We start from the raw sequence: 5,868 nt of genomic DNA, 5'->3' as shown, positions 1-5,868 counted from the left end.
ATTAGATGGTTTGTGTTGTTGTCAGCCCGGTTAGTGGTGCTGGTTTACTGTACACTTCTCCATGTTGTTTCTGTCCCACACATGGGAATCTTGAGCTGCCAAGCCAAGCTTCTCCATGATTATTCATACAATGAGTCTTGCAGGTGTTTGTCACGACTAAAGTCACAGGGCATTACTGCTAAAGTTCCTACACCTGGAATAGGATGACCCCTGTGTTTAGTTAAATGTGGTAAGTGATGCTTATTTTATTGAAGCTGGTTTAGTTAAGGTGTATTTTAGCATTATGACTGGAATAAATCAATGGTGCAGTTCTGATCAGTGCAGGTAATGCCTCCTGCATTGGATTTCAGGTGTGAAGGAGTACTGGGGACTTTCTGCACAAGTCAGACTGCAAGAATAGCTTAATGCAGGTTTACAGCCCTAAGATACACCTGTGGAAATACTGATGTCCCTTAAACTTGACACAAAAGCATGTCTCTTGATTTTATTTATGCTGATTACAGAGTATGTCAGACTCCATGGAGAGCTGCTCCTCTGATCTGCTTCTGGGGGTCATCACTACAATACATGTGGCACTCAGAACATGAACTAAGCTCGGTAGATTAAAAGGGATTATGTGCCTGTTCTCAGTATCTCTCTGTATTGTTGTGGTAATAAAACACGATGGTAACAACTGCTTTTTGCATATGCTCGTAGATACTGGTAATGGCTTGTTTCTAGAACTGGCTTTCTGTGCCAGCATGAGAAGGCCTTGTCCTGTAGCACCCTGATCTTGGGTAATGATACAGAATGGTGGCTTGTGCCAGCTATATTAGCTTTCTGAAATGGGGTTGTTATGATGAGTTATGTTTGGAGTCATCTTTATGCATGAATTAGAGGAAGGCCCTAGATTGGGTTTAACCAGCTTGCCTGTACCTCCTTTATATACCAAGGATTTCTTCTGGAGCTGTGCAAGAGAAACAGACCTGTGCTGTGCAAGTGAGGCAGGAATTCCCTGGTGTGACTTACACCATTCTAGATTTGCTTCCTCTGGAAAGCTGGTGGGATTTCAGTAGTGCCAGGTACTGACTCAGTGCAGTTAAGTGCAAGGCTTGTGACAACCAGCAAAACCCACACACTGGAATGCCTCTCGCTCTGTCAGCACCACTTCTTGTAGGAGTGGAAGTCTGGGTCTGGTGTGTGTGATCACAAGTATGGTTATTCCTGAGATTTCTTGTATGTATTATGGAAGTGTGGTTTGGATAAATGTCTTTATAGAAGAGTAAAAAACTACAGACTCGAATGCTTGATGTGTGCTGCAGCATGTGCTTTGCTTTGGTCTGCAGCAGTAGCAATAGTGGATGGCAAAACCATTTGGTATTGGTCCTGTCTCAAGTTTGTTTACAAAATGTGGAGCCATCTTTTCGGGGTGTGCTGAAGCACTGGGCATCCTGACTGTTCTGCATTTGCTATAACCAATAAAAGTTTGTTCTTAAAAAACCTAAATAGAAATAGGCCTCATCAGCTGCAGAGTGCAGGCTTGACTGAAAATGTTCATGTCCTATAGCAAATTGTGAAGGAGAAATCAACACTACTGTTAAAGAGGAGGCTTAGGATCTGGGGCTGTATTTGAAGGCTGTTCTTAGCCTTTCCCTGTGTTTGAAAAATACTTATTTTTCCTGTATTTTGGTGTTCGACTTAAGTGCAAGTTCTCTCCTTAAATTAGAGATTCCTGTGATACACCTGCTTCAAGTCAGATGGTGAAAACCATTTTCTGCTTTATTGTGTCTCAGACTGGCACACAGTAGGGAAGTGTTTCTGTTTCACATATGTGGCAAGTCAGAGTGCTCTTCATGAAGCTACCCAACACCTTAAGACATGAATCCAAAACCTTCTGTTCCCCTTATACTAGTACTAAACCAAATTCACTCTTGCTTGGCATTTCTGGGTGACCTACTGCTTGTGTGCTTTGAACTTCATCTCCTTGGCTGCCTGTGTCACATTATGAAAGAGAGTTATTTTTCCCTGCTCAAAAGGGTTTTTTCTTCCAGGCTTTTGCTTCCAGCTCAGTGCTTTGAGGCAGAAGAGAACAAACCCCTGATGTTCCAGGGCTGGGGAGGAATCAAGCTGAAAATAGGATGTTCCTGATGTAGGTAGGTGTCCAGTTCCAGCCCTGAAGCATGAAATAAGGTACTGCTGTAGGGTTTGGTGATGCTGGGTGAGCATCTAGCTGGCAAGGAAGGTAATTTGGTTGTCCCCAAAGGCAGTGGAAGGGGCAGAGAACAGAGGTGCTCACTTCCTCTTGGATGACAAGGCCCTGGAAGGTTCACTTTAGCCTTTGTGTCTAGGAACAAAAGGGTTTAGGATGTGCTATCACCAAACATACCCTTTGAAATGGCTGTTTATATCATTAAGAAAGCAGGTACAGTGCAGTGGCTTGCTGTAAGCTAGAAGAGCACAGATTTGTGGTTGATGTACACCAAAACAAGTATCTCACCCAGCAATATTACTGTGCTTAGTGTGAAACTGTAAGTGGCTGGAACAGGTGACACTCCTTTTTCCTACTTAAAGCATTTTTAACCTCTTAATACCTCTAAATTTTGCAGTTTCAGAGTTAATTCACAACTGGGAGATGACTCCATCCCAAACAAGGTTGTAATTCTCTGCATGAGCCATGGGGAGGGGCATTTAAAACATGGCTGCTGGATTTATTACTCATATGGACTAACTTGAACTGTTCCCAATTCCCAATCTAGTTCAGGTTAGCATTGCAACATCCACATAGCATCCCCGGGGCAATGACATAAAGAGCAAAAGCTGGGAATGTGGCTCAGGAGCTTAGAAATACTGAAAATTAAGCTGAGTGGACATTCAGAATGTCCTTCAGAGATGATGCAAAATGTTGTGATCATTTGAAAGATGAATAGTTCAACTGCTGATTAGAAGATAAAGTTCCTGCAATGGGATTAGCAGATCCTGGCTGTGTTTCTTGAGTGCTTTGTAATGTCTGTTTCACATGAATAGGAATGCCTTACTTTAAAAAGTGAGAAGCAAAACTAAAATAGATACTGCTTTGCATAGTGGCAACTATTAACAGTTCAAGAACTTTATCTCTTCTTGGGATCATAATGGTATATGTTAACATTGCGATCAGCCCTTTCCCCCCATGTTTTGTTTTGTGGTTTGGTGTAAAGAAGCCACTAGCAGAATGTGGGATCTTAACTCTCAAAGCTTCTTCCTGCATTATTTTTTTTGCTAAATGTGTAGATGTCAAGGGAAGGTTTCAGTCGTTTCATAATCCAATAAATAATTGAAATAAACTGCTCTGAGGTAGCTTATAAATTTGCACCCTTTTGGCAACATCTGTCAATAATATATCTAAATTGGATGAACGTGGCTGTGTTCCTATGCAAGAAGGAATGGACCACAACAGCTGGATCCATACTGCAGACAAAGTAGCAGCAACAGGAAGATGTCTGTGCACAGGCATCAAGGTGGGGCTGCACCAGTGCCCTGCAGAGTGGGACATTCACCTCCCTCGACCTGCTCATGATGCTGTGCTGGTGCACCCAGGACACATCTGGCCTGTTGTGCTGCAGGGCACACTGCGGACTCTGGTTCAATTTGCCATCAGCCCAGACCTCCAGATCTCTTTCTGTGTGGCTGCTTCCCAGCCTCACATCCTTCAGTTTGTATGTGTAAATTCAGATGTTTTAAAACAGAGGTTGTGGAAATGGAAGCTGAGGCACAGGAGGGAGAAATGCACCGGTATTACAGCATCCAGAGAGCTCCCTGGGAAGGCAGTGATGCCTCTTTTTTGCCTCAAGTAGCTCTTTTCCAGGAATTTATCATTCTGAATTCATGATTGTTTTTCATATCAAGTATAGCCAGGAACAGAAAAACAGTGGCAAAAGGTGAATGCTGGGTTGCTTTTCAAGTGCCTGAGTTTCACTCTGCTCCTGGTTCCTGATTCTGCCCCCACTGCAGCAGAAAGGGCTTTATAGGGAAGACCTTTTTGTATCCTGTGCCACTGAAGTTTTCTTTGAAGGCAGTGGCAGTAACAGAAACCCCTGTTACTTGCTTCCTGATTTTCAGGATGTAATTGCTTCATCAGTCTGTGACTTCACCTTTTTTAATGCATTAAACATTGAAGAGCACAAAAGGTGATACAAACCTGACAGATACTCATGCTAGAAACAAAGAGTTTGTTCTTGCACTCCCCAGGGTGACCAGGAATCCTCTGGGCCCTGGATTTGGCCCAGCCAGAGCTCGCTGCCGTTGAGCTGTTCGAAGTTGAGAGGCTCTTGCTTCTCCCTGCTGGTCCAACACACATCAGGTGCTGTTCTTGGCAGCTTCTTGTGCATTCTTTGGTCCTCGTGCTTCCAGTCTTGGTTCCCACCACTCTCACCTTCTGTGGATAAGCAAGATATGTGTCTGAAAGGCACATTTGTATGGCTATCAGATACTAATGGGTGTGCGAGTATGCCTCCCTGCGTTTTGACCTCTTTGAGCACTTAGGAAGCACTCCTCTTGCCCTGCGCTTTCTCCAGAGAGCTAGTTTGAGGGATCCTTTTGCCTCCCAGTGGTCTGGAGATTCCATGTTAATGTTCTCCAGTCATTTTTCAGTGCTGCACAGGAGAGGCTTCGGGCAGCCCATACATACCTCAGGCAAGGCCTGCGGCACCGAGGGGTCTTGGCTGCTGAGGAGAGCACATCCTACCCATCATGGAGTCCAGCTGCTCCCCACGGGGGTCAGATCGCTGTCAGTGACTTCCGCTCGTCCCATGTAACCCAGGAGACACAACCGGTGGAGCCCCGTGTTCCGGCCTCCTCCGCACGGTGCGGGTGGGGTCGCTGGGCCCCACATGGACACCCAGGACCCCAGTGCCAGCTCGAGGCCACCCTGCACGGGACGAGCAGGGGGCAGCCTGGGGTTATGGGGGGGGGGGGGGGATATCCTCGAGCCGGACGTTGCCATGGCGACAGGCCCCCCCCCTCCCCCCAATCCCTTCCCCGTCTCCCCTAAATCCTGCGGCGGGTTTAGGCCCCGGCACTGCGGCGTGGCGGAATGCGCGGGTTGCCATGGCGACGCGCTCATTAAGTGCATGCGTTCCAACCGGCCCCGCTGCCGCCCCCTCCCCGCGCACCCGCGCGCGCTCCCGCACGGCCCCTCCCGCCGCCGGCTCCTTTCCCCCCCCCCCCCCTCGCCCCCCTGCCCCCCCCCCCCCAATCCCCCGGCCCGCACGCCCGCCCGGTGCGGCCCCGCTCGCAGCCGCCGCCAGCACCGGGCCGGGCCGTGCGGTGCGGGCGCGCCCGACCGCGGCTCTGCGCAGCGCACACCGGGCCCGGCAGCCCCGGCAGCGGCTGCGAGCAGCGGCCTGGCCGGGCCCCGCCGCCCAGGTAAGGAGCGCGGCGCCTTCCCCGCCCGGCCCCGCCGCCTTGGATCTGCCCCACAGGCGGGGCCCGGGCTGGGTGAGCGGGTGCTGGGACCCGGGGCGGCGGGGCCGGGCCCGCTCCGCGCCGCCCCCCGCAGCGGGGCGGCCCCGGGCCCGGCGGGGGAGGGACGCTCACCATGGCCGCCTTTCACCGGGAGGCACCCGGGGCGGGCGGCGCGGCCCGGGCCGAGCGGGGCGGGGCGGAGCGGAGCGGCGGGGGGCCGGGGCCGGCCGGGCCGCGGCGGGGCTGGCGTGAGGGCCCCGGAGGAGGGAGCCTGTGCTCGGCGGCCCGCTGTAACCGGTGGTTTCAGGAGGGTCACATTTAGGTGCAGCCAAGTGTGTTTTGTCAAGCCAAGCCGCTACGCCCAGCCGGGGCTGTCTCAGCACACACTGGAGACGGGCAGGTGCTTATCTCCCCTGGACAAGTTCTGTACTGGTGCGGCGGCACTGGTCC

At 50.5% G+C, this 5,868-nt stretch overlaps 1 long non-coding RNA gene across 2 annotated transcripts; it reads right to left on the bottom strand.

Moving 5' to 3' along the window:
* Positions 1-4,097: 4,097 nt before the first annotated feature.
* Positions 4,098-5,607, bottom strand: LOC115946143 (uncharacterized). Of its 2 annotated transcripts, XR_004550088.1 has the most exons (3): positions 5,551-5,607; positions 4,643-4,882; positions 4,098-4,390 (listed from the first exon to the last, which is right to left on the bottom strand). It is a non-coding gene; the product is annotated as an uncharacterized lncRNA (long non-coding RNA). The 2 variants fall into 2 exon arrangements; XR_004080258.2 differs by lacking the exon at positions 5,551-5,607 and having other exon boundaries at positions 4,643-4,916.
* Positions 5,608-5,868: the final 261 nt, after the last annotated feature.

Source organism: Melopsittacus undulatus, chromosome 10 (assembly GCF_012275295.1).
Source record: "Melopsittacus undulatus isolate bMelUnd1 chromosome 10, bMelUnd1.mat.Z, whole genome shotgun sequence".
Taxonomy (NCBI): Eukaryota; Metazoa; Chordata; class Aves; order Psittaciformes; family Psittaculidae; genus Melopsittacus; species Melopsittacus undulatus.
This window is presented reverse-complemented; position numbering and strand designations above follow the sequence as displayed.